General features: G+C 44.5%; 1 protein-coding gene across 4 annotated transcripts in view; it reads left to right on the top strand.

The window, feature by feature from the left end:
* Window positions 1-537: 537 nt before the first annotated feature.
* Window positions 538-24,899, top strand: part of ZHX3 (zinc fingers and homeoboxes 3) — a 134,102-nt gene continuing 109,740 nt past the window's right edge. The window contains exon 1 of one of the 4 annotated variants that reach the window (XM_061210250.1): window positions 538-660. The gene's annotated coding sequence lies outside the window, so the exon portion shown is untranslated. Of the gene's footprint in view, window positions 661-9,187; window positions 9,323-21,026; window positions 21,090-21,383; window positions 21,518-24,899 lie in introns of those variants that run through there. The other 3 variants (XM_061210249.1, XM_061210248.1, XM_061210247.1) reach the window with 3 other exon arrangements.

Genomic DNA, 24,899 nt, shown 5'->3' on the forward strand with positions numbered 1-24,899 from the left:
CCCACTCCGGCTCCAGCCCGTCCCGCCCCGCGCCCTAGCGTTCCTCGAAGGAACGTCCCAGTGGCTCGCCACCAGCCCTACCTCCAGGAGCGGCGGAAAAGCAGAGACTTTCCAATCGAGCCGACCTAAACCTTCCTGGCTTTGCTCCTAGCTCGCTGTGTGACTGGTAAATTCTTTCCCCAATCTGACCCCATTTTTCTACTTTGTCAAAGGGGATAGCCATCTTGCAGGATTTTCGAGATTACCTGAAATGACTTTGTGAGGCACCTGGCGCTCAAAAGTCCCCTCTCGGGGGCAGCTTTGACTCCCACCCCCACCACCACCCCGAAGGCTGGACCGGACCCTCGTATTATACACTCACAGAGCCCACAGCTGTAATTTCATATTCGCTTGAATAACTATTTGATTATTGTCAGCCTCTCTGAATTTGAATTCCGTGAGAGCAGGTCGCCTTCATCCTTACACCCCAGTGTCCAGTTCAGTCCTGACATACATACAGCAGGAGCTCAATAAATGCCCAGTCTGCGTTCCATCCAGTTGATGCCCTGGTGGAGCGGAAGCGGGGTCAATACCTCCACTGGCCAGCAGAGGACAGGCGATGACCAGCCTTCTCGCCCAGTTGCGCATCCTCTCCGCCGGCAGGCACCAAGAGGGAAACAGGTAAGCCCGGGTGCGCGAAGATTTGAAGGATCGAGGCTTGGGCCAGGGAATGGTTTTATCCTTTGGATCTGTGGTTGGTGGCTTGTCCTGTACCAAAGACGTCTCCCACAACCTGTGAGGATGGACGGCCCCTGCTAAGAAGATGCTCCGAGGAAAGTCAGGAGGTGAGGGAGTTTGCTGTAAAGAGGGCGGGAACCCAGGAAAAGCTCGGAGGGGTGGGGCACAATGGCAAATAGTCAGGCTTAGAAAGTACTGGGCGGTAGGGAGTGAGAAGTGTCCGCTATTGTTCTGACTCAAGATGACACGACCTGTCTGGAAGTGACTGGCCTCAGTTGTCCTTGCTTTAGCAAAAGTCATTTGGTGTCAGTCCTGAAACCAGGCTGTGCCTGGCTGGTATCTCAGAAGAGCTCTGATGGGAGCAGAGCTATTTTAAGGTGGCCAGACGGCAGAGCCATGCCACAAACATGTCTGTGGAAGCATTGTATATAGCTACTATATTCAACAGTGAAAAACTGGAAACATCAGGTATCCTTCAAGGGAGGCTGGGAGGGAAGGAAGGACAGATCAGGGGTTATGGCTGCAGATGCCATAGTAACGCTACCTCTCTGAGCCTCAATTTCCTCATCTGCAAGATGGAGATAAAATCTACCTTGCAGGATTGTATTGTGTGGATTAAACAGGATGAACTAAATCAGTGGTTCTCAACCTTGGCTGCACACTGAAGTCACTACGCCCTTGGCAAATACTGATGCCTGGGGTGTGGAAATTAAAAAAAAAAACAACTCTCCAGGTGATTGTAATGTGCAGCCAAGGCTGAGAACTACAGAGCTAAATAAAACGCTGAACACAGCGCAGGGCAAACACTAGGTGTTCAACAATGTTTATCACATTAAAAAAAAAAATGGAGTACACATTGTTTTCATTGTTCCTTCTTAGAGAAAAAAAAAAGTTGACATAAAGGTTGTTGCAGAAATTGGATTTCCGACAGGCTTGTTTCCAGAACAATGAATCATCTGGGATTTGATGCTTACGGTGGTGGGGAATACAGGCAGCCTCTAGTATGACTTGTCCTAATACCCAACTGAAATGTACGAGGCAGGGACCACCCTGTTCTAGGCAGCGGTTTACATCACCATTTCCAAGGCGTCCTTGGAGCGTGCAAGCAGCATGAGCGCTTGTGTATGCCCATTTCTGGTGTTAAGGATAGAGGCAATTTTCTCCTCTCCCTCACCGGTTGTGGGCAGGGGGGCGGGGCTTACACCACTGTTTGTTTTTTGAGTAACCCATCAGTGTAGGGGGCACTGCCTTCTTCATAGAACTTGGTGGCCATATGTTCTTTAAGTCTCAGACCCAATGATTATTTATTGCGCCCCACTGCTTTCTTGCTGGGTGAACCTGGCATGAAGTGGGAGGACACATTCACCCAGGTCTGCAGCTGTGGCCACTTGTCATGGGCAGCAAGACTGGCTGCAGGAGTGTCTCCTCAACCACTCCTGGTGGCCCTGTTGAAGGTGGGAAGGGAAGCAGAGGAACCTGCACGGGCTCCCTGCAGGAGGCAGACTCGTAGGTTGGGCGACAGGCAGTTGATGTCTGGCCAGGATGGTCAGATTTAGCAAATAAAAATAAAGGATGCCCAGTTAACTTTGAATTTCAGATACATAGCAAAAGATTTTTTAGTGTAAGTATGTCCCATGCAATATTTGGGACATACTTATACTAAAAAAAATATTCATTGGCATCTGAAATTCAAATTTAATGGGATATCCTTTATTTTTATTGGTTGAATCTGGCATCCCTATGACTGGTCAAACAGCCAAGGAGTACTCAGCACATGGGGTTTGCAATGGCCTCCTGCTTAATGTTGCCACATACAGCTTCCACCTGTCACTGCCCTGCTCCAGAACTATGTGTGGCTCCCAGCTGCTTCCATAGAGCAACTAGGACTCCCTGGCTGCTATGCTAGGCCCTGCTCTTCTGCCAGGCCAGCTGCCCTGCTTGGGCCCTTTCCCACCTCTGCCCCTTCTCATGTTTTCCCTGCCTGGCGTTTCTCCTGCCCATTCCCTGTAGTAATTGCAAACACTTATTAAGCACCTACTGGGTGCAGGCAACATGCTGAGTTTTTCATTCGCATTGTCTCATTTGATTGTCACAAAACCTAGTACAGGAGGGACAGTAGTTATCCTATTTTACCAGTGAAGAAACTGATGCTCTAAAATGTGATTCTTTTTTTTTTTAATTGAAGTATAGTTGATTTACAATATTGTGTTACTTTCACGTGTACAGCAAAGTGATTTGGTTTTCTATATATATATATATATATATATATATATATATATATATATTCTTTTTCAGATTCTTTTCCATTACAGGTTATTACAAGATATTGAATATAGTTCCGTGTGCTATACAGTAATCCTCGTTGTTTATCTATTTTATATATAGTAGTGTGTATCTGTTAATCCTATACGCCTAATTTATCCCTCTCCCCCTTTCCCCTTTGGTAACCATAAGTTTGTTTTCTATGTCTGTGAGTCTGTTTCTGTGTTGTAAATAACTTCATTTGTATTATTTTTTAGATTCCACATATAAGTGATATATAATATTTGTCCTTCTCTGTCTAACTTCACTTAGCATGATAATCTCTAGGTCCATCCATGTTGCTGCAATTGGCAATATTTCATTCTTTTTTATGGCTGAGTATACCACATCTTTATCCATTCATCTGTTGATGGACACTTAGGTTGCTTCCATGTTTTGGCTATTGTAAATAGTGCTGCTGTGAACATTGGGGTGCATGTATCTTTTTGAATTAGAGTTTTCATCTTTTCTAGATATATGCACAGGAGTGGAATTGCAGGATCATATGGTAGCTCTATTTTTAGTTTTTTAAGGAACCTCTATACTGTTTTTCATAGTGGCTGCATAAATTTACATTCCCACCAACAGTGTAGGAGGGTTCCCTTTTCTCCAACCCTCACCAGCATTTATTTGGCCATCTGTATGATTCTTTGAAGAAATGTCTATTTAGGTCTTCGGCCCATTTTTTGATTGGGTTGTTTGTTTTTTTGATATTGAGTTGTATGAGCTGTTTCTATATTTTGGAAATTAAGCCCTGCGTCATTTGCAAATATCTTCTCCTAGTCTGTAGGTCATAAGACATGATTTTTTTTTTTTAATAAATTTATTTATTTTATTTATTTATTTTATTTCTGGCTGTGTTGGGTCTTTGTTGTTGCATGTGGGCTTTCTCTAGTTGAGGCGAGCAGGGGCTACTCTTCGTTGCAGTGCGCAGGGTTCTCATTGTGGTGGCTTCTCTTGTTGCAGAGCATGGGCTCTAGGCACGCAGGCTTCAGTAGTTGTGGCACACAGGCTCAATATTTGTGGCTCGCGGGCTCTAGCGCACAGGCTCAGTAGTTGTGGCGCACAGGCTTAGTTGCTCTGCGGCATGTGGGATCTTCCCAGACCAGGGCTCGAACCTGTGACCCCTGCATTGGCAGGCAGATTCTTAACCACTGTACCACCACGGAAGTCCCAGACATGATTCTTAAAGTGTGGTCCCTGGGCCAGCAGCTGCAACATCACCTGGGAACTTGTTAGAAATGCACATTCTCAGGCCCAACTCCAGACCTACTGAATCAGAAACTCTGAGGGTGGGGCCCAGCTCCCTTCCCCTACACCAAAGTGTTTCTAGTTTGCGACCTGTTGTTCTAAGACATGAAGTAACTGCAGGAGCCTCCCATCCAGGCAGAGGTATAGAGGATATAGAGGTGTAGAGGACCGCCAGGCAGGGCATTTATGATCATTCTGAGCCCCATGCCTGGGTGAGGCACTGGAGGTGCTGCAGCGACGGCACAGTCTTGGTGGGGGGAGGGGAAAGGGAAAGAAGAAGAACAGACAGGCAGTCAGGCAATTGTGATGTAAGGTAGCAGGATGGGAGGGTCCAGGAAAGCTTTCCCGACTAGATATCTATCTAAGCCTGAAAAATAAATTGGAATTAGTTAGATGAAGAAGGGTGGGAACGGTGTTACAAGTGTACTGACTAGTTTGTACAGAGGCCGGGCAGAGCTACCTGGGGATAGTTCAGTCTTTTTTTTTAATTTATTTTTTGGCTGCGTTGGGTCTTCGTTGCTGCGCACAGGCTTTCTCGGGGGCTGCTCTTCGGTGCCGTGCACAGGCTTCTCATTGAGGTGGCTTCTCTTGTTGCGGAGCATGGGCTCTAGGCCCGCGGGCTTCAGTAGTTGTGGCACTCGGACTCAGTAGTTGTGGCTTGCGGGCTCTAGAGCGCAGGCTCAGTAGTTTTGGCGCACGGGCTTAGTTGCTCCGCGGCATGTGGGATCTTCCCGGACCAGGGATCAAACCCGTGTCCCCTGCATTGGCAGGCGGATTCTTAACCACTGGACCACCAGGGAAGTTCGATAGTTCATGACGGAAGCTGTGACAGTGTGAGTAGGGGGCGGGGGGAGGAATCAGATAGTGTGTTTGTTGGGAGAGGGAGTGCAGGGTCCTCTGCCCTCAAAGCAAAGGAAGAAGCTTTAATGGATATTGAGAAAAAGCCCTCCGGCTTCCATGTGGAGCGGGCACTAGGGAAGATAGTAGGGGAGGGGAGGGCGGCGAGGAGAGACCCATGGGGTGTCAGGCCTTCCGTCGCCCCTAGATCCAGCCTGCTTCTGACCTCCAAGGCAGCTGCAGAGACTCAGCCCCCAATCACAGCTTTGGGCAGGTGGAGTTGCAGCGTCCAAGGCCTGCTCCTTCCGGGGCTAAGGGGTGGGGCTGGGGAAGCAGCCACCCCCGACCCCGCCCACCACTACCGGCCCGCCCCCCATGGTCCGCCCCCAACGCCGGCCTCGCCCCCAGACTCAGCCCCTCCTGCAGCTGCTGGCTGGAGGAAGCTAGCTTCTGGGCTGCGATCTGGGTTGCTTTTCCCTTCCTTGTTCTCTTTCCCTGCTGATGTGGCTAAGGCTGCGGTGCTACTGGGGCCTCTTCTCCCAGGCCCTTCAGGGACAGGCTCTGGATGCGGTCAGGGATCCCTAGGCTGGAGGGCAGGAGACTTCCGTTGCTGTCCCCTACTCCTGCCAACCAAGCCGTTGGTGCCAGCCGAGGACTGGCCCGGCCTGGCCAGGTTGCCTGGCAGTGTGGGCTGCGGCTGGGCAGTTCCCCGCTCCAACTGTCCTTCCCGGAAAAACGTCAGTTTGACGGAACTCTTTTGGAATCCATTTGTGATTTCTAGCCTAGGGAAGAAAACGAAAAGATCATTAACCACTCTATGAAGTGGAGCTTTCTGTGTGTTCTAAAATCCCTGCAGGACTTACCAGCTGTCCCATGGGCTGGACCTTCAGCAAGGGGACCTCTTATTTTTCCTCTTTTTATTTAGATATACTTTCTGGCCCCATTCCCCTCCATCTGGCATCCAGAATCATGTCTCAGTATGCTTTTCAATTCAAGGAGGGTCTAGCATGGATGTTCAAAAGATTTAAATTTCGTTCGTAAATAGAATGATAATAGATGTTCAAAAATATTGTTTAGAGATCAGTTGATGCTGGGCCTTGAATTATATATAGATGGAGTATGTACAGGAGGGTCAGGCACAGTGTAAGTGGGTGGAAGTTGTGAGTGAAGCCGTGGAAGTGGTGAGTGAAACCATGAAAGTGAGTGCAAGGAGATGGCCTGTCTGACCTTGAATATGGGGCAAAACCGTGGGCATTGAGGAGCCATTGATGGTTGCTGAGCAGGAGAGTGACACAGTATTGGTAGTCACTGAGCTAGATCCTTTGTAAATGTTATATGCACTGTCCTGCCCACATTGTTCTCTCTACCTGGGCAGTGGTTCCCTCTCCTGTCCATATAGTTAACTCATTTTTTAGATTCCGGCTCCATTGTTCCTTCCTCAGGAAAGCTTTCAGTGGCAGAGAGACTCTAAGGTCACCCCCTGTATTCCCACCTCCTGGTGTTCATGCCTTTGTGTAATCCCTTCCTCTTGAGTGTGAGTGGGGCCTGTGACTTGCTTTTAACCAGTGGAATATAGCAAAGGTAATGGGATGTCACCTCCCATAGTACATTACATCACATAAGAGTCTTGGACTTCCTTGGTGGTACAGTGGTTAAGAATCCGCCTGCCAATGCAGGGAACACGGGTTTGAGCCCTGGTCCAGGATGATCCCACATGCCGTGGAGCAACTAAGCCCGCGTGGCACAACTACTGAAGCATGCGCGCCTAGAGCCCTTGCTCCACAACAAGAGAAGCCACCGCAATGAGAAGCCCGTGCACCGCAACGAAGAATAGCCCCCGCTTGCCTCAACTAGAGAAAGCCCACGTGCAGCGACGAAGGCCCAGTGCAGCCAAAAATAAATAAATAAATAAATTTACTAGGGGCTTCCCTGGTGGCGCAGTGGTTGAGAATCTGCCTGCCAATGCAGGGGACACGGGTTCGAGCCCTGGTCTGGGAGGATCCCACATGCTGCGGAGCAGCTGGGCCCGTGAGCCACAACTACTGAGCCTGCGCGTCTGGAGCCTGTGCTCCGCAACAAGAGAGGCCGCGATAGTGAGAGGCCTGCACACCGCGATGAAGAGTGGCCCCCGCTTGCCACAACTAGAGAAAGCCCTCGCACAGAAACGGAGACCCAACACAGCCATAATTAATAAATAAATAAATAAATAAATAAATAAATTTACTAAAAAAAAGAGTCTTGCTAGCAGACTAGCCCTGGAGACTCTCCTTGCTCACTTGATGAAGTAAACAGACATGTAGAGGAAGCAAACATGGCAAGGAGCTCTGGGTGGCCTCTAGAAGCTGACAGTCAGCGAGAAGCCAGGGTCCTCGGTTCTACAGCCACAGGGAAATGAATCCTGCCAACAACCTGAGGGGGCTTGGAAGCAATTCCTCCCCAACTGAGTCTCCAGATGAGAATGCAGCCAAGCTGTCACCTTGATTACAGCCTTGTGAGTCCCTAAGGCAGAGACTCAGCTAAGCCATGCTCAGATTCCCGACTCTCACAGAAACTGAGATAATAAATGTATGTTGTTTAAAGCCCTAAGGTGGTAGTGATTTGTTATAGCAATAGCTAACTAATACACCTTCTGGCTAGGTTAAATTTCCCTTACATAGGCTCTCATAGCATCATGTGCTTTTTCATCTTAGTCTTTTACGTGAACTTTATATATATACCATTTGATGAATGCTATGTCTTCATGAGGGTACTTTCTGTTCATCACTGTACCCTAGAGCCTCACTTGGTGCCTGTCACTTAGAATAAGACCTGTAATAAGTATTAGTTGCATGTGTTAGTGAGTGAATGCTCTTATTTAATCTTTACTCAACCTAGTAAAGTGGGAAGCATTGTTACATATGAAGAAAAGGAAACCAGTTATTAATATATACTCAAACGTATACTGAGCAAAATGTTATTATCTTATACTTAATAAAATTTTTGTTGTGCATACCACTTTAGCCTAATTTTTAGTATGACTAAAGAATAAATGATTTGGGAGCAGGGTATAGATTACATGGTATGACATCCTTCATGGAGCATTGCATTTGCTGAAAAAGCACAACTATCAAAAATTGCTTCTGGGCTCCTTTGGTTTCCCCAAAGCCTTCTCATAACCCTTACTTATTCTTCTGAAATTCCTGCCCTGTTAACAATGACAGGCCGTCATCTTCTAATGCTTTGTATGATTCTACCTGTATTCAACGTCACTCTCATCAACTTCATAAACTCTACACCTTCGGCAAGATTGGCACTTTCATTTTGCACTCTGCTGGCATTGGACTCTCAGCGGTCAAAGCCATCTGACAGCGGGATGTCAGTTCGGGTTAGATCTCTGCTCAGGACCCTCCAATGGCTCCCACCCTCACACCTCCCACCTCTCTGCTGTGCCCTCCCACTACACTCCCCGCAGGCACTTACTCTGCAGCCACCAGGGTTACCACCTCATGGATGTTTAAGCACACAGGCACACTCCCCCTTGCCCTGGAGGTTTCCTCTGTTCAGAAGGCTCTTTCCCCAGACATCCACGTGACTCACTCCCTCACCCGCTTAGGAGCACTCAGATGTCACCTTTCTACCGTGACCACTCCCATGCATCTTTCCCTGTTCTGATCTTTTAAAGTAACACTAACCACCCATGCACATGCTATATAATTGACTTATTTCTGATATTTGATGTTTATCTGTCTCCCCCTTTGAGAATGTAGGTCCTATGAAGATAAGATCTGTCTTCACTGATACATCCCAAGAATGGGGTCTGGCACATAGTAGGTATCCAATAAAGAAGCCTGGGTGAGAGTCCACATCTTCAATGGTCTTGCCTCCACCTTGGAGTCTCCATCCCTTGCTTCTGGCCTGTCTCCCTCTGGCCTCTCTCACCGTGCTCTGGATCTTGTACAGGTGACATGACTTGTTGCCAGTATCTGCCTGACACAGTAGGGCCTTCCTAGGGGGTCAGTGTTTGGATCTTGCTGTATCTCTGCCAAGTCTCCCACTGAATACTAAATTCCATATTTTTTAAATTTCTTTAAGGGCAAGAGAATTCAAGAGGAAGGAGCAAGGAGAGAAGAGATGATGCAGGAAGCAGTAGGAGAGGGTGGAAGGGAGAAGACAGTCATGGATTTTCCTGGGGTCCCCACCCAGTCAGCTTTCCAAGCGGCTTGAGGAGCAGCCAGCAGTGAGTAAGGGCTGCGTGCCACATATTCTGAGCTGGGTGCCACGTGTCATGAGCTGGGGGCCACATATTGTGGGCTGGAGGGCCATGTGGCAGAAGCAGTCCCGTTAAGTCACGGGACACACAGCCACACTGCTTTGTAAAGCTTGGTGTGTGGAGTATTTTTGTTTTTTACAACCCAGCTGTCTGTGTAATGACTTCCTTCCCTCTGCCTTGTTCACCGAGGTGTCCCTGGACGACCAGCTGAGTCACCACATTCCTTGCAGCTTAAAACACTGGCCTAAGCACAGGGGCCCAGTTCCTTCATGTAGGTGGGACCTTTGAAGGTTGCCAGGGAGTGCCCTGGAAAGACAGGCTACAGAGCTCCCGTCTCTCACCTGCACCTCTCCCCAAAAACAGGATTTAAAAAACAAGTGAAAATAGAAATTCCATCTGTTAAACACTAGGGAATGGCCAAAGCCATGTGTCACACACTGAACAATTATTTGTCAGCAACCATGAAGTCTATACCAAATTGAGTGTGGGGAGGGGTGGGGGGCTGGGCACCGAGAACGACATCCATGCCTTCTGTCCTGTTGCTGCATGAAGGGTCAGAAATCCAGGTGAAGAGACTGGGAACTCTCATGCTCAGCTGGCAGAAATGGAAACTTGCTCAGTCCTTCCATAAAATAAGCAAAATTAACAGGCAGTTTTCAGCAAAAGTAAGTATGCATGGGGCAGAGAATTCAGCAATCTTACTCCTTGAAATATGTTTTAAAGAAAGTTTGTTCAGATACATAAGAAGACAAGATAGGTGAGCAAGAGGCAGAAGTGAGTTAGTAAACCATGGTGGAGGCAGACCTTGGAATTCTATACAGCACTGAGAAATGATGAGTTAGATGTACATCCAACAGCATGGATGAAACGTAAAGTGTTAGGTAGGGAAAACAGTAAAAGAGATTTAAAGTACAGTGCTTTCCCAGTTTTACTGAGATATGAGTGATATACAATAAACCCCATATATTTAAAGCGTACAATTTGAGTTTTGACATGTGTAGATACCCATGAAACCATCACCGCTATCAAGCTACTGAATATATCCATCTCCCCACAAAGTATGAAGTTCAACAGATGTTGAACACCTATTAAGTTAGGAAAAAAAATTTCAGCAGTGTGTGTAATATAATCCCATAGTTATAATAACAAAAAAATGTTTAGGTACCCTGAAAAAATCTGGAAGAACGTATACCAAACTAAATTGTATTTGTTATTGGGAATCTTGCAAAAGCTGCATGGCCCCATTGCACCTTGCACCTCAGAAACTATCCATACCTGTTAGCCCTTATCATGGTCTCCAGGTTTCCAGTGAAGGTTTAACACACTAGAAATTTGTCATTATGGTCCCCTAACTTTGAGTGACTTTATTAAAATGTCACTGAGGCCATCACAATGGACCCTGACAGAAGGGTGCCTGACTCTATCATTCTCCACCCCAACATCAGAGAGCTATGTCAATAATTTCCTTCAGTTCACCTCCCAGTCATTTTCTCTTATCATCCCTCCAAACAGGAGATATTCCAGCAGTGGGCTGATTGTGGCTGAGGGCAAAAGAATGATTCCTCAACTTGTTTTCAAATTCATCTTTTGTTACTGCTGTTCTCATATCTCATACGTACAGGAGTGGAGGAAGTCTGTGGGGGCAGGGGCATATTTAGTTTTGTCTGGTTATGGGTTTTATATAAAGGCCATCATTAAGTGTGTGCTCTTTTCTGTCTGGCTTCTTTCACTCCACGTTATTTGTCAGAGTCTTCCATGTTGTTGTGTGCAGCTGTAGTTCATTCACTTTTAGTGCAGCATATAGCATTCCATTGGGTGAATATACCACAATTTATTTATCCTGTCAACTACTAATTGACATTTGGGTTGTTTCCAACTTGGGACTATTATAAATAATGCTGCTGTGAACATTTTGGTACGTATCTACTGCTCTACCTGAGCATGTTTTTCTCTTAGGTATATACTTTGGAGCAGAATTGCTGGGTTTTAAGTATGCCTTAGGCTTAATTCTGAAAAATAATGCCAAACTGTTTTCCAAAATGATTATACACGTACACTGTGCCCCAGCAATATATACGAGCTCGCCTTGTACATTCACCAACAGTTCTCACCAGCTGTTGGTACTGTCAGAGTTTGTACTTTTAGCATCTGGTGGGTCTGTAGTAGTTGCTCACTGTGGTTCATTTTCTTGATTACTAAGGAGGCTAAACACCTTTCATGTTGTTGGCCATTTGGATTTTCTTGATGTGAAGTGAAGAGCCTGTTCTAGCCCACTTTTCTATTGGGCAATCTTTTCATTATTTATTTATAGTAGGTTTTTTTTTTTTTTTTGTATATTCTGGATATAAACCCTTTGTCAGTTATATGCATTGCAAATCTTTCTCCTCTGTAGCTTCCCTCTTCACTCTGCTAATAATGTTTCTTGATGAACAGAAGCTCTTAACTGTAAAAAAAAAAAAAAGTCCAATTTATCAGTCTTTCCTTTGTGATTAGTGCTTTTTCTGTCTTGTTTAAGAAAACCTTTTCTACCTTGAGGTCATGAAAATATTATTGTATGTTATCTTCTAAATCTGTGTTGTTTTACCTTAGATATTTAAGTCCATAATCCAACAGAAATTGGTTTTTTGTTTATTGAATAAATGAAGTTAAATTGGAATAACGCATCCCATATATACACCCATTCATTTATTGAGTTTCTTCTGTGTGTCAGGCCATGTTTATTGTTTTACTTTTCATATTTAGGTCCATAATCCATCAGAAGTTGGCTTTTCAGTATGGTGTGAGATAGGGTTCCAATATCATTTTTCCCATATGGATATTAAATTGACTCAACACTATTTATTCAAAAGATCATTACCCCACACTGTTCTGCAGTGCTATCTTTATTATTAATCTGGGGTTTTTTGGGGGGGGGGTGTCTCTCTTCTGTCCATTAGTTTTCGTCTACTCTTGTGCCAATACCATACTGTCGTAGTTATTAGAGCTTTATTATAAGTCTTATTAGCTGATAGAGTAAATCTTCCCACCTTGTACTTCTTCAAGAGTATCTTAGCTGTTCTTGGCTTTCTGCAGTTTCACATGAATTTTACATTAGAATCATCTTGTCGTGTTCCATATGAAAATCAACTGGGATTGCTTTGACTCTATAGACCAACTGGAGAGAATGATAGCTTTACATTATTGGGTCTTTTCATCTAATTAACATGGTATTTTTGTCCATTATTCATTTATTCTTTAATATCTATTAAAATGTTCGTGGTTTCCGCCATAGAGGTCTTACATGTTTTTTGTAAGATCCATCTATAGATACTTGGTTTTTTTTTTTTTTTTTTCGCTATTTCAAAACTATTTTGACTATTCTTTTTAAAAACTCTTTTCTGATTCTTGCTGGAGTATAGAAATAAGGTTGATTTTGGTATATTGATTTTGCAACCCAGAAGAGAGCCTTCATCAGAACCTGACCATGGTGGCACCCTGATCTCAGACTTCCAGCCTCCAGAACTGTGAGAAATAAATTTCTATTGTTTACAAGCTACCGTGTGCTATTTTGTTATAGCAGCCAGACTAAGACAGTCATTTTTTAGTTCTGAAAGTTTGTTTGAGATTCCTTAGGATTTTCTAGCTACACAATCATGTCATCTTTGAATAAAGATAGTTTTATTTTATTCTTTCCTGTCTTTATGACTTTTTCTTTTTTGCCTTACTGCCCTGGCTAGGACATCTAGTAAAATGTTGATTAGAGGTGGTGTTAGCTGATATCCTTGCTCTGTTCCTGACTTTAGGGAGGAAAATGTTCAATATTTTACCATTAAGGATGGTGTTAACTCTAGAGTTTTTACATACCCTATATCAGATTGAGAAGTTCTTTCCTATTCTTAGGTTGCTGAGAGTTTTTATTGTGAGTAGATGTTGAATTTTATCAGATGCTTTTTCAGCACCTATTCAGATGATCAAATTATTTTTCCCTTTTATGCTGTTAATGTGGTTGGTAGTTTTTAAATGTTAAACCAATTTGCATTCCTGGGATAAAATCCACTTAGTTGTGATTTATTACCATTTTTATTTATTGCTGGATTTGATTTGGCTAACATTTTGTTAAGAGTTGTTGCATTTATGGTCATGAGAGATATTGGTCTGTGATATTTTCTTTTTGTCATGTTCATACCAGGTTTTGGTAGTAGGATTATGCTGACCTTGTAAAATAAGTTGGGAAGTGTTTCCTCTATTTTCTGAGAGAATTTGTATAAGTATTATTTCTTATTTAAATATTAGCTAGAATATTTCCATTCTTTTATCTTTTAAACCTATATGTCCTTATAATAAAGTGTGTCTCTTATTAACATCAGATAGTTGAGTGTTGTTTTTTGTTTGTTTGTTTAAATTCAGCCTGTCAATTTTTTTCTTTTTATTTGAATATTTAGTCCACTTACATTTAACACACTTACAGGTATGGTTCCAAATCTTTTACATCTATAATCTTGTTGTTTCTCTTCTATTTGTCCTGCCTGGGTTTTGTTCCTGTTTTCCTTCTTTTGGATCAGCCAAATGTTTTTTATTATTCCATTTTATCTTCTGTATTAGATTTTTAAAATTGTGGTAAAATGTACATAGCACACAATTTACTGTTATAACCATTTATAAATGTACAGTTTACTAGTTTTAAGTGCATTCACATTTTTGTGCAACCAATCTCCAGAACCATTTTCATCTTGCAAAACTGAAATGCTATATCCATTAAACAATAACTTCCCATTCATCCCTCCCCGGAATCCATGGCAACCATCCTTCTACTTTCTATCAGTATGAATTTGACCATTCTACGTATTTCATATAAATGGAGTCATACAGTATTTGTCTTTTTGTGACTGGTTTATTTTCAATTAACATTATATCCTCAAAGTTCATCTATGTTGTAGCATTTGTCAGAATTTAATTTTCTTTCTTTTTAAGACTGAATAATTTCCACTGTATGTATATACTACATTTTGTTTTTCCATTCATCTGTCAATGAACATTTGGGTTCCTTCTACCTTTTGGCTATTGGATGCCTTTAGGCTAATGATGCTATGAATATGAGTGTACAAATATCTCTTTGAGACCCTGCTTTCAATTCCTTTCCCATTGGATTTTAGATAAACCATTTTTAATACATATTTTAAGTGCTTGCTTTAGAGATTATAATATACATTCTTAACTTATTGCGTAATAATTTGAATTAGTATTTTACAATATTCCACACAATGTAAGAACCTTATAACAGTGCAATTCCCTTTACTGCTCCTATCTTGTATGGTATTTTTGTCATATGTTTTACTTCTGCATGTTACAAATCCACAGTACATTGTTGTTGTTGCGTTAAATAGTAATTTATTTTAAATTTAGAGTTTTTATATTTATCCACATATATACCCTTTCCTATGATCTTCATTTTGTCTTATAGATCTATGCTTCTACCTAGAATTGTTTTTCTTTGACTTGAAAAACTTTTAGTTCTTGTAGTATAGGCTTGTGGCATTGAATTCTCCAAGTTGCTTGTCTGAAAATGTCTTTATTTAATTTAATTTTTGAAAGCTATTTTCACTGAGTACAAAATTTCTTGGTTGGCAGTTTTCTTCCCCCCGTAAACTTTAAAGATATCATTTTAGTCTTCTATCTTCTTTTTGATGAGAAGCAGGTTGTCATTCTAATTGTTGTTTCTCTGAAATATGTCTTACTTTTTCTTCTGCCTACTTTTAAGTAGTTTGACTATGTTGTTGGCTTTTAGTAGTTTGACTATGTTGTGTCTAAGATGTGGTTTTCTTTATATAGTAGTCAATGTATTATTTATTTGCTGAGCCTCTTGAACCTGTGAATATCTTTTATTAATTTTGAAACATTCTTAGCTATCATCTCTTCAAATATTTTTTTTCTTTCCACTCTCTCTTCTCCTTCTGTGACTCAAATTACTTTTGTTTCTATTTAATTGGGAGTTTATTGGCAATAACTCTAATAAACATGTATGGTTTGTGATTTTACTATGAAATATCAGTTTGATTCAAATACATTAGCAATATTTGGCCTGTAGAGTATCTATGATATTTAAAAAACCCACAAAGTGTTAATTTTGGGCAACCACTTTAAAGAAAGAAAAAAATTTGTAAAGATTCTAAAGCCATAGAAAATCAGACTGGATGTATTTTTTTAAATTAATTAATTAATTTATTTTTGGCTGTGTTGGGTCTTCGTTGCTGTGCGTGGGCTTTTCTCTAGTTGCGGTGAGCGGGGGCTACTCTTCACTGCGGTGCACTTCTCTTGTTGCGAGCATGGACTCTAGGCACGCAGGCTTCAGTAGTTGTGGCACACAGGCTCAGTATTTGTGGCTCGCGGGCTCTAGCGCACAGGCTCAGTAGTTGTGGCTCACGGGCTTAGTTGCTCCGTGGCATGTGGGATCTTCCCAGACCAGGGCTCGAACCCATGTCCCCTGCATTGGCAGGCGGATTCTTAACCACTGCACCACCAGGGAAGTCCTGATATGATATGGTGTTTGTCTTTCTCTTTCTGACTTACACCACTTAGTATGATAATCTCTAGTTGCATCCGTGTTGGTGCAAATGGCTTTATTTCGTTCTTTTTTTTATGACTGAGTAGTATTCCATTGTATATATATACCACATCTTCTTTATCCATTTGTCTGTCGATGGACGTTTAGGTTGTTTCCATGTCTTGGCTATTGTGAATACTGCTGTTATGAAAATAGGGGTGCATGTATCTTTTTGAATTATAGTTTTGTCTGGATATATGCCTAGGAGTGGGATTGCTGGATCATATGGTAATTCTATTTTTAGTTTTCTGAGGAACCTCCATACTGTTTTCCACAGTGGCTGCACCAACTTACATTAGAGGGCAGCATGTTGAATCTTAGTCCTGTGGTCCAATGTGGGAAAAGGAGGAAGGCAGGCTGGGCCAGACTAGGGCTAGGGAAACAGAACCAGCCACAGAGGTGGGCTGTCCTGACTGAGGTGGTATAAGGCACAGGGTCTAGCAGGTGGAAGAGGGGAGGGGAGAAGCCAGGACTGTAGAGAAGCTGAGAATGTGACTGGGGATGACTCTGTAGTCCAAGGCCTCTGTTCACCTGGGCCAGAAGCAAGTTCTCTTCCCTGGTCCTGGGCAGCTTGGCTGGCCAGTGTCTCCTCCAGGCCAACCAGTGCCCATCTGTATAACCTGGGCTGAATCTGGACACTCTGGACAGCTTCATTATTTTTCTCCCTGCATCCATTCTGAGCCCTCCATTCTGATCTGCACCCAGCACGTTGTCCCTACACCTTTACTGAAGGGCTCTTAGGATACAACTCAACTTATTACCATTACCTTCAAGGCCCTGCATGATCTGGCCACTGTCCACCTCTCCAGCCTGATCTCCTCCCATTATCTGCCTCATTGTCCGTGTGCCTTCTCCCTCTTTGTTTTAATCACCATGTGCCCTTGACAGCCACAGGGCCTATGCATGTGCTGTTTCCTCTACAGGGAGCACTCTTCTTTCCCGTATTTTCCTAGTGTTATGGACTAAACATATGTGTACCCAAAAAATTCATATGTCGAAGCCCTAACTTCCAGTGTGGCTATATTTGGAGTAAGGAAGTCATTAAAGTTAAATGAGGTCATGAGAGTGGGCCCCTGATCCCATAGGATTAGTGTCCTTATAAGAAGAGATACCAGAAAGTTCACTCTTCTTCTCTCCCCATGCACACATATGAGGACACAGCGAGAAAGCAGCCATGTGCAAGCCAGGAAGAGAGTCTTCAGCAAAACTGAATTGGCTGGAAGCTTGATCTTGGACTTCCAGCCTCAAGAATTGTGAGAATATTAATTTCTGCTGTTTAAGCCACCTGGTCTATGGTATTTTGTTGTGGCAGCCCAAGCACACCAATACATCCAGTTTAACCCCTATTTTCCCCTTTAGATCTCACACCAACTATTTCCCTAAACATCTTTTATCCAAAGCCTCCTATTTCTGGGTCTCATGGTACCATGCACCATGTAAGATTTATGTTTTTGATTATTTGACCAATGTCTGCCTGACATACTAGACTGTAAATTCCATGAAGGTCTTTGGTTTTATTCAAGGCCGCATACCCAGAACCTAACACACAGCCAGGTACATAGTAGGTGCACAATACATATTTACTGGGAAAAAGAGTGATGGGTGGGGACAGACAATGCCTTGAGCTGGGAGGCTTTTATGGACGTTCGAGTTCACCTCTGGTCTAGCAGCGTCCCTCTAGCACTCTCTACTGACAAAGCCAAACATTGTGCCACTGACAAAAAAGAAATGTTGACAGAATTCTACTCCAGTATCACAAAGCAAGGCAAGGAAGGGTGGATTTAGAGCAGAGAGGCAATAAGTTGGCATAGCTGGATTCAGAACTTTTCTTAAGAAGACTAATGGGACTTCCTTTTTAACTTTTGAGTTCTCATCATGCATCAGACACCGTGGTAACAGCAACATGTGGATTATCTCACTCAATTCTCACAACATTAGGGGGTTAAGTCAGTTTACTCAAGCTCACACAGCAAGTAAGTGGGGAAGACAGGATTCAAACTCAGGAGTTCTGGATTTAAATCCTACTTACTTACATACTATATTAAACTAACTGCCTCCGGGATTCTTTCTAAAGGCAACATAAGGATTCATGGAGAGCGATATGACCCTCGCTCTGAAATGAACTATGTACTGTTGATTAAGCTAAGGGGTCTGTCACTATCCTGGTCTTATAGAATAGAGGTCGGGTTGTAATTCTATTGCATCAACTATACTTCTGGCAGTTTCTTTTCTGCTTGAGAAAGCTCCTCAGAATGTGAGTGAGTGCAGGTGACATTATTATACGGATCACCTCGAATTCGTTTAAAATGTTTTTTGAAGGAAAATGATTTGCCTCCCTGGATAAACATTATTTGCCACATACCTCCCAACACTGGTGTCAAGTGCATGCTGTTTCCTCTGCCTGGCGTCCTCTTCTCATCTACTCTTTAGACCCAGCCCCACTGTCACCTCCTCTGGGAAGTCTTTCCATGGTCTCCTATATAGTACGAATGATGTCCTTCTCTCTGCTTCCGAAAGCAGTTGACACATACATCTAGTGTTACATATTTTCTTCCAGAATTCTTTCTTTCCATGTCTGGCTCCTCTGAAATACTGAGTTCTTAGTGGTTGGGAGAGTGCGTTGTTTATCTCTGTATCCCACAGTGCTGGATCAGAATAGATGCTTGAAAAAGTTTGTTGAATAAATGAAATTTTAAACGGGAGTAATATATCCTATATACAGCTGTCCCTCAGTATCTGTGGGGGGTTGGTTCCAGGATCTGCTGCAGATACCAACATCCATGGATGCTCAAGCCCCATAATTGGCCCTCTGTACCCCTGCTTCCGCATCCTCGGATTCAACCAACCATGGATCGTGTAGTACAGTGGTATGTCTTTTGTGTGTGTGTGTGTGTGTCATGCTATGGAACTTGAACTTTATCTCATTGGTGATTTTTCAGCAGGGGAATAGCATAGGCAGAGTCAGTGGTATGTCTTTATTGAAAAAGATCCGTGACATGTGCAGTTCAAACCTGTGTTGTTCAAGGGTTAACTGTATATATACTTACTCATTCGACAAATATTTATTGAACAGCTAAGCACATCAGGCCATGTTCCAGATGCTGCAGGTGGATAACACAAAGTTCCTGCCCTCAGAACATTACAGATGCTATTGAGCTCATAAGGGCTATGAGGAAAAGTAAAGCAAGATGATGGGAATGATGGGGCTTGGGACTTGATGTTTTAGGAGAGTGTTCTGGGAATGTCTTTCTGGGAAGGTGACTTCTGAATAGAAATTTGGATTAAGGGCATATGTGTTTCTGATATCTTGGGGGAAGAAACACTCAGTGCAAAGGTCCTGGGGTAGGAGTGAGCCTGCACGTTCCAGGAGCAAGAAGGAGGCTAGTGTGACTGGAAGAAGTGAGGGGGTTGAGTGGACAGAGATGCAGTTAGAGAGGTGGGGGAGTGTAAGGAGGGTGGGAGGGGGGAGATCAAATAGGATCTTGGAGGCCCTTGAAAAAAATTTTTTGGTTTTTGCTCTGACTGAGATGGGAAGCCATTGGAGGCTTTAGAGGAGGGAAATAGGTTTTGACTTAGGATTTAGAAGAATCTCTCTGGCTGCTTGAGAACAAGCTCTATGAGAGCAGAGTGGAATCAGGGAGAGCAGTTTGGAAGTTATTGCAATATTCCAGGACAGAGAAGATGAGGGCTCAAATGAGGGTATTTTAAAGGTAGAGCTGACAGACTTTGCTACTGGATTACATGTGGGATATAATAGGAAGAGAGGAGTCAAGGGTGACTTCAAGGTTTGGTGGAAGCCACTGGAAGGATGGAATTGACCTTAACTGAGGTGGGGAAGACTGTGAAAGGAGCAAGTTGAGGGGCAAGTTTCACAGTTTGGCTTTGGACATGTCAAGTTGGACATATTGCTCAGCACTTATGTTTATGTTCACTGGTTTTCAGGATCTGAAGGTTATAATGCAACCCGAAGTTAAAGTCAGTGTTGTTTATTGAACACCAGGCACTGTGCAGAAAGCTGCACGTGTGCTGTTATTTAATCCTTTCAGTCATTCCTATTGGCTTCATTACTGATATTTTCATTGCTCTTTTATGGATGAGAGATTAAATAGCATGTCCAAAGTCACTCAGCCAATTATTAATCTGCTAGTATAATGCAGACCCGGGATTCCAACCTAAGTATGTCAGACTAGAGAGATTCTAAAGGTGGGGACCACTTTCTGGGCATATTTGCTACAGACATGGACTCCATAACAAAAAAGGTGCCTGGAACATGTGACAAAAACTCAGAAAAGGGTCACCCTCACCTCAGGAGTTACAGGTTCCACAACAGAAGCTGTGAAAAAAGAGCATTATTGTACCTGAGAGGGCTAACTGATGCTTGAAAGTTCTCAAGTACCTGAAGACTTAATGTTAAGAAAGCAGTCATCGGAAGTCGTCGTTGTTAAGAAACAGAAGAGATAAAAAATTGCTGTGCTGTGCTGGTGGGATAAAAGAAAAACCAACTCCCAGGCGATGCTCGTTGGGAAACACGGGAGTGGGAGGAGAGGGGCCGGGAAAGGGCCAGGGTCCCTGCCCTGCCTGCATCTTTTTGAAAGTACAGCCTGGCGTGGCTTTCCTCAGGTGGTCCTCTAGAAGGACCAGGATACGGAGTACAAAAGCCGGGAACCTCCGGAGCCGCAGCATCCGCCCCCGGTCCCCTCCTTCTCCGCCCCCTTCAGCCTCCACGCGGGGAGAACCGGGAGCGGCGCCCGCGCATGCGCCCGGGGTAAGGTCCGCTCTCTGCGACGTCAGGGGGCTCGCGCCCGCACGAAAGCCCCGCCCCCCGGGCGCCAGAGGCGACCTGGGCGGGGGGCCTCGGGCCACGCCCCCAGCCGAGCCGAGCGGGGCCGAGCGGAACCGAGCGCCTCCGAGTGCGGCCGAGCCGAGCCGAGCGGCCCGGAGTCGGTTGGTGCAGCTGCGTCCCCGCCGCCCAGCAGTCCGCGGCTCCGGCGTCGCCGCCGCCGCTGCCGCCGCCGCCGCCGCCGCCGCCGCCGCCGCCGCCGCCGCCTCCGCGAGGCCTGCGCCGGCCGGCCGGCCGGCCGACCGCCGGGAGGGAGGCCCGGAGCGCGGGGAGAGCAGCCCGGCCGCGGGCGCCCCCGCCGCTGCCGCTGCCAGGTGAGCGCCCGCCGCGGCCCGCCGGCCCCGTGTGCCTCCGCGACTGTCAGTCCCCGTGTGTGTGTGTGTGTCTCCTCCTGTCAGCCCCCTGTGTCTGCGCGAGCTCCTCCCACCACACCTGGCCCCCGGCCCTGCCCGCAGTGTCCGCCACCCCCTCCCGCCGGCTGCCCCGGGTCTTTCTGTCAGCCGCCAGCACCCCCTGGCTGGGACGCTCCGCCCCTTCCCCCCGAAGCCCCTCCCTCCGCCCCATCTGTCATCAACCCCCCCCCCCCCGACCTCACTGCTGGCTCGGGCACCCTGGAGGCGTGAGGGTGCCGCCGCCGCCGCTCCCGGGGGTCCGAGTAGCCCCCGCGGGCCACACGGCTGCAACGAGGGGGTTGTGGCGGGGCAGTGGGGGTGTCCGCAGATGTCCGCCGGACCATGTGAGGGTGCGTGTCCCCGTGTGCGCCGGCTGTGAGCACCGCGTGTGCGCCCGAGCGCCGGGAGGGGAGCGCGGGGGGCGGCCTGACCGACGTGGGGCGGAGATGCCGGGCGGCCGAGAGCCACTTGCTCCAAGTCCCTCGGGCCGGCTGCGTCCTGCGGGGATGGGGGCAGCCCCAGGCTCTGGTCCGCTCGGCCAGGGAGGCAGCTGAGCCGGGACTCGAGCCACTCGGGGTGCAGTAGACTCCTCCATCCTGGGACCGGTGTTTGCCCTCGAGAAGGCAGCGAAGCTGGGCTCTGGGTCCCCGGATGCCGCAGGTGGCATGTGAGCAGAGTTTGGGGGCTTGCTAAACCTTCCCAGTTTGGGATTTCCATTCAGAGAAGCCTGTCGGAAGTGATTGAGGAGTGGGTGGGATGAGGAGCTTAGGTGGAAAGTGTTTTGAGAGCTTGAGTCATTTTGAGTTGCGTGGTTTGCATTTCTGAGCAGTGATTGCCCTGGGCTTTTGCCCTGCGAGAAAATGTTATGTGGTGGGGCGGGGGGGGGGGGGGGGGAGGGGGGTGTAGAGGAGGAGGGAGGGCACACTCCTTTCCGTCTTTATCTGTGTCATGTGGACGTATAGTATGTTTATTCATGAGACCTCCACACATCCTCAGTTTTAAGAAGGATTACAGTAGTTTCCATTTATACATGCTCTTGTATGCTGTTATCTTGATGTTCTTTATTTGCAGTAACTTCGTATTGCATATTTCAAAACTAAGAGAAAATGCGTCCTAAAACAATTGGTATTTTGCCGGATAATTCTCAACCATGGGGAAAGAGCCAAAAGCGCACTTCATTAGCTGGAACAACTTATTCGGGCTTAATTTGTTTCTAAGAGACATACAGTGGAAAAATCCAGAAGCGGCGTAGTAGTAACTAAGAGTGTTAGGAAATTAATGAAAAGGGCCCTTCTATTGCTGCCTTGGAAAGATGGTATCAAAGTTGCTGTAGAGGACAGAGCTGCTATGTAATGATAAACATATTAACCAAGTTGGTTTTGTGACCTTGATACATTGCGTGGTGCTTGATTTGTACAGTGCTTCGTAACAGGAAAACATTGCATGGGAAGCAGGGTAATTTGGGGAGAAAATGGTCCCCATTTTTTTTTTTTTGGTCATATTTAAATAAGATTTCAGACTAGGGCAGTCTCATGTGGGAGTGGGTTTTTTTCTTTTCTAAGATAACATCAAAAATTACAAAAATAACTCATGTTTAAGGCAGAAAACTAGGAAAAAAAAAAAACCTAAGAAAAGCATAAGAAAAAACCCACCATCCCACAAACCATAGTAAACCATAGTTTGGTATTTATCCCGTTAGTCTTTTGTTCCCATATGTAAGTATTTTTTTTCTTACAGAAATGCTACTGTACCATAAGATTGTTTTATTGTCTGCTTTTTTACATTTATAAATAGATTGTGAGAGGTATGTCTTGTTTTTATAAGAACTTGTTCCTTTTTTGAGCCTTTTAAAAAGGAGATTAGGTCCTTTGCTTAGAGAGCTCCAACAACTTCGTATCTTAAAGTAAAATCTGAAGTCCTTGCCGTGGTCTATGAGGCTACCTCTCTGTCCTCACTTCCAGCCTTGCCAGACAGATCTTTTTGCTATTCCTTAAAAACTTCAAGCATGCGCCAGCCTCAGCGCCTTTGCATTTGCTATGCGTCGGCTTGGAACTCTGTTCCCTGGATACCATGGTTCTTCCCTCAGGATCTGCTCCAACGTAACCTTTTAAGGCCTTTCCCTGACCACTCTGTGGAGGATACACCCCATTCCCCTGTCCTCCTTAACCAACCTTACTTTTCTTCATGGCACTTACCACCACTTGGCAAATACCTATTTATTTGTTGGTTTATTGTCTCTTTCCCTCGATTAATCTGGAAGTGTGAGGCTTTTTTCACTGGTGTATCTTCAGGGCCCAGAACAGGACCTGACCCATTTTGGTGCTTAATCAATATTTGTTGAATGAATGAATGCTTATTACTCACCCATGCATGTAACCTTCCTGGTAGCCTCCTAGGCTTTTATTTAATTAATTAATTTATTTTTTAACATCTTTATTGGAGTATAATTGCTTTACAATGGTGTGTTAGTTTCTGCTGTATAACAAAGTGAATCAGCTATACATGTACATATATTCCCATATCCCCTCCCTCTTGCGTCTCCCTCCCACCCTCCCTATCCCACCTCTCCAGGTGGTCACAAAGCACCGAGCCGATCTCCCTGTGCTATGCGGCTGCTTCCCACTAGCTATCTATTTTACATTTGATAGTGTGTATATGTCAATGCTACTCTCTCGCTTCGTCCCAGTTTACCCTGCTCCCTCCCCGTGTCCTCAAATCCATTCTCTACGTATGCGTCTTTATTCCTTTCCTGCCTGTAGGTTCATCAGAACCATTTATTTTTTTCCTCCTAGGCTTTTAGATTGCTATATCATAAAGTGGGATAACAATCCTTTAAAAGTCAGGATAGTCCTCTCCTTTACATATCTGAGGAGAAGAATTTTACAAAGTGAGGCTTATGATCTTAAAAAGAATTACAGTCTTGATTTAACTTGAACAGTTGAGGGAAGGAAAAGTTTTGGCAGATGTTACTGACTCTCCTTCTTATGCATTATACCTTGTGTAACGTTGGAAATCTTTGGAACGTATAAAGTATCTCAGTTGTGTTTACTGCTATGATTTCAGTGTGGTAGTTCTTAGTGATAGTATTAGCCTCAAGAGGATAGTGAGTTTTCTGTGTCAATAGATACCCAGAGATATAATTACAGCTTTAATGCATTTTCATTTGAGGAGTAGCTGTTATATTTACTTATTTTCCTGGCAGTTTTATCCTTTTCAATTCCCTGGTTATCAGTTTTTGGATGGCCTAGCAGGTAACTTAAGGTTTTTTTTTTTTAAACATTTTAAAATAAATCCTTGATCTCTTGAGCATTTTACAACTCTCACGTGACTCTTGAACTGTTTGAAAGTACCAGCTTCATCTTTCAGGATGAAATGACATCTGTAGTAGAACATATAATTGCATTTTCATTATAAGGAAGGGAAAAATTGTATATTGGGGTAGAATTTTTACAGAGAGAATATAGTGTGAGTGTAAGCTTTCTAAAAGCTTAAATTTCAAGTAGGCAATCTTTAATTTCAGTGAGTTTTTGAAAAGAATCCTTGCTTTTTGCTCTAAAGGAAAAGAATTCCTTTGAACACAATCCAAACCTTCAAAATCTTTTTTCTTATGCCTCAAACATATGAGAACTTGGGGAAAAAAAAATCCTAAATGAAAAATTTTATTCTTTTAAGGCCTAAAGGGAATGTGTTAAGAATTAATTTTTCTTTGTTCCACGGGCATTTATCAAGCAC

The sequence above is a fragment of the Eubalaena glacialis genome, chromosome 13 (genome assembly GCF_028564815.1).
Source record: "Eubalaena glacialis isolate mEubGla1 chromosome 13, mEubGla1.1.hap2.+ XY, whole genome shotgun sequence".
Classification (NCBI taxonomy): Eukaryota; Metazoa; Chordata; class Mammalia; order Artiodactyla; family Balaenidae; genus Eubalaena; species Eubalaena glacialis.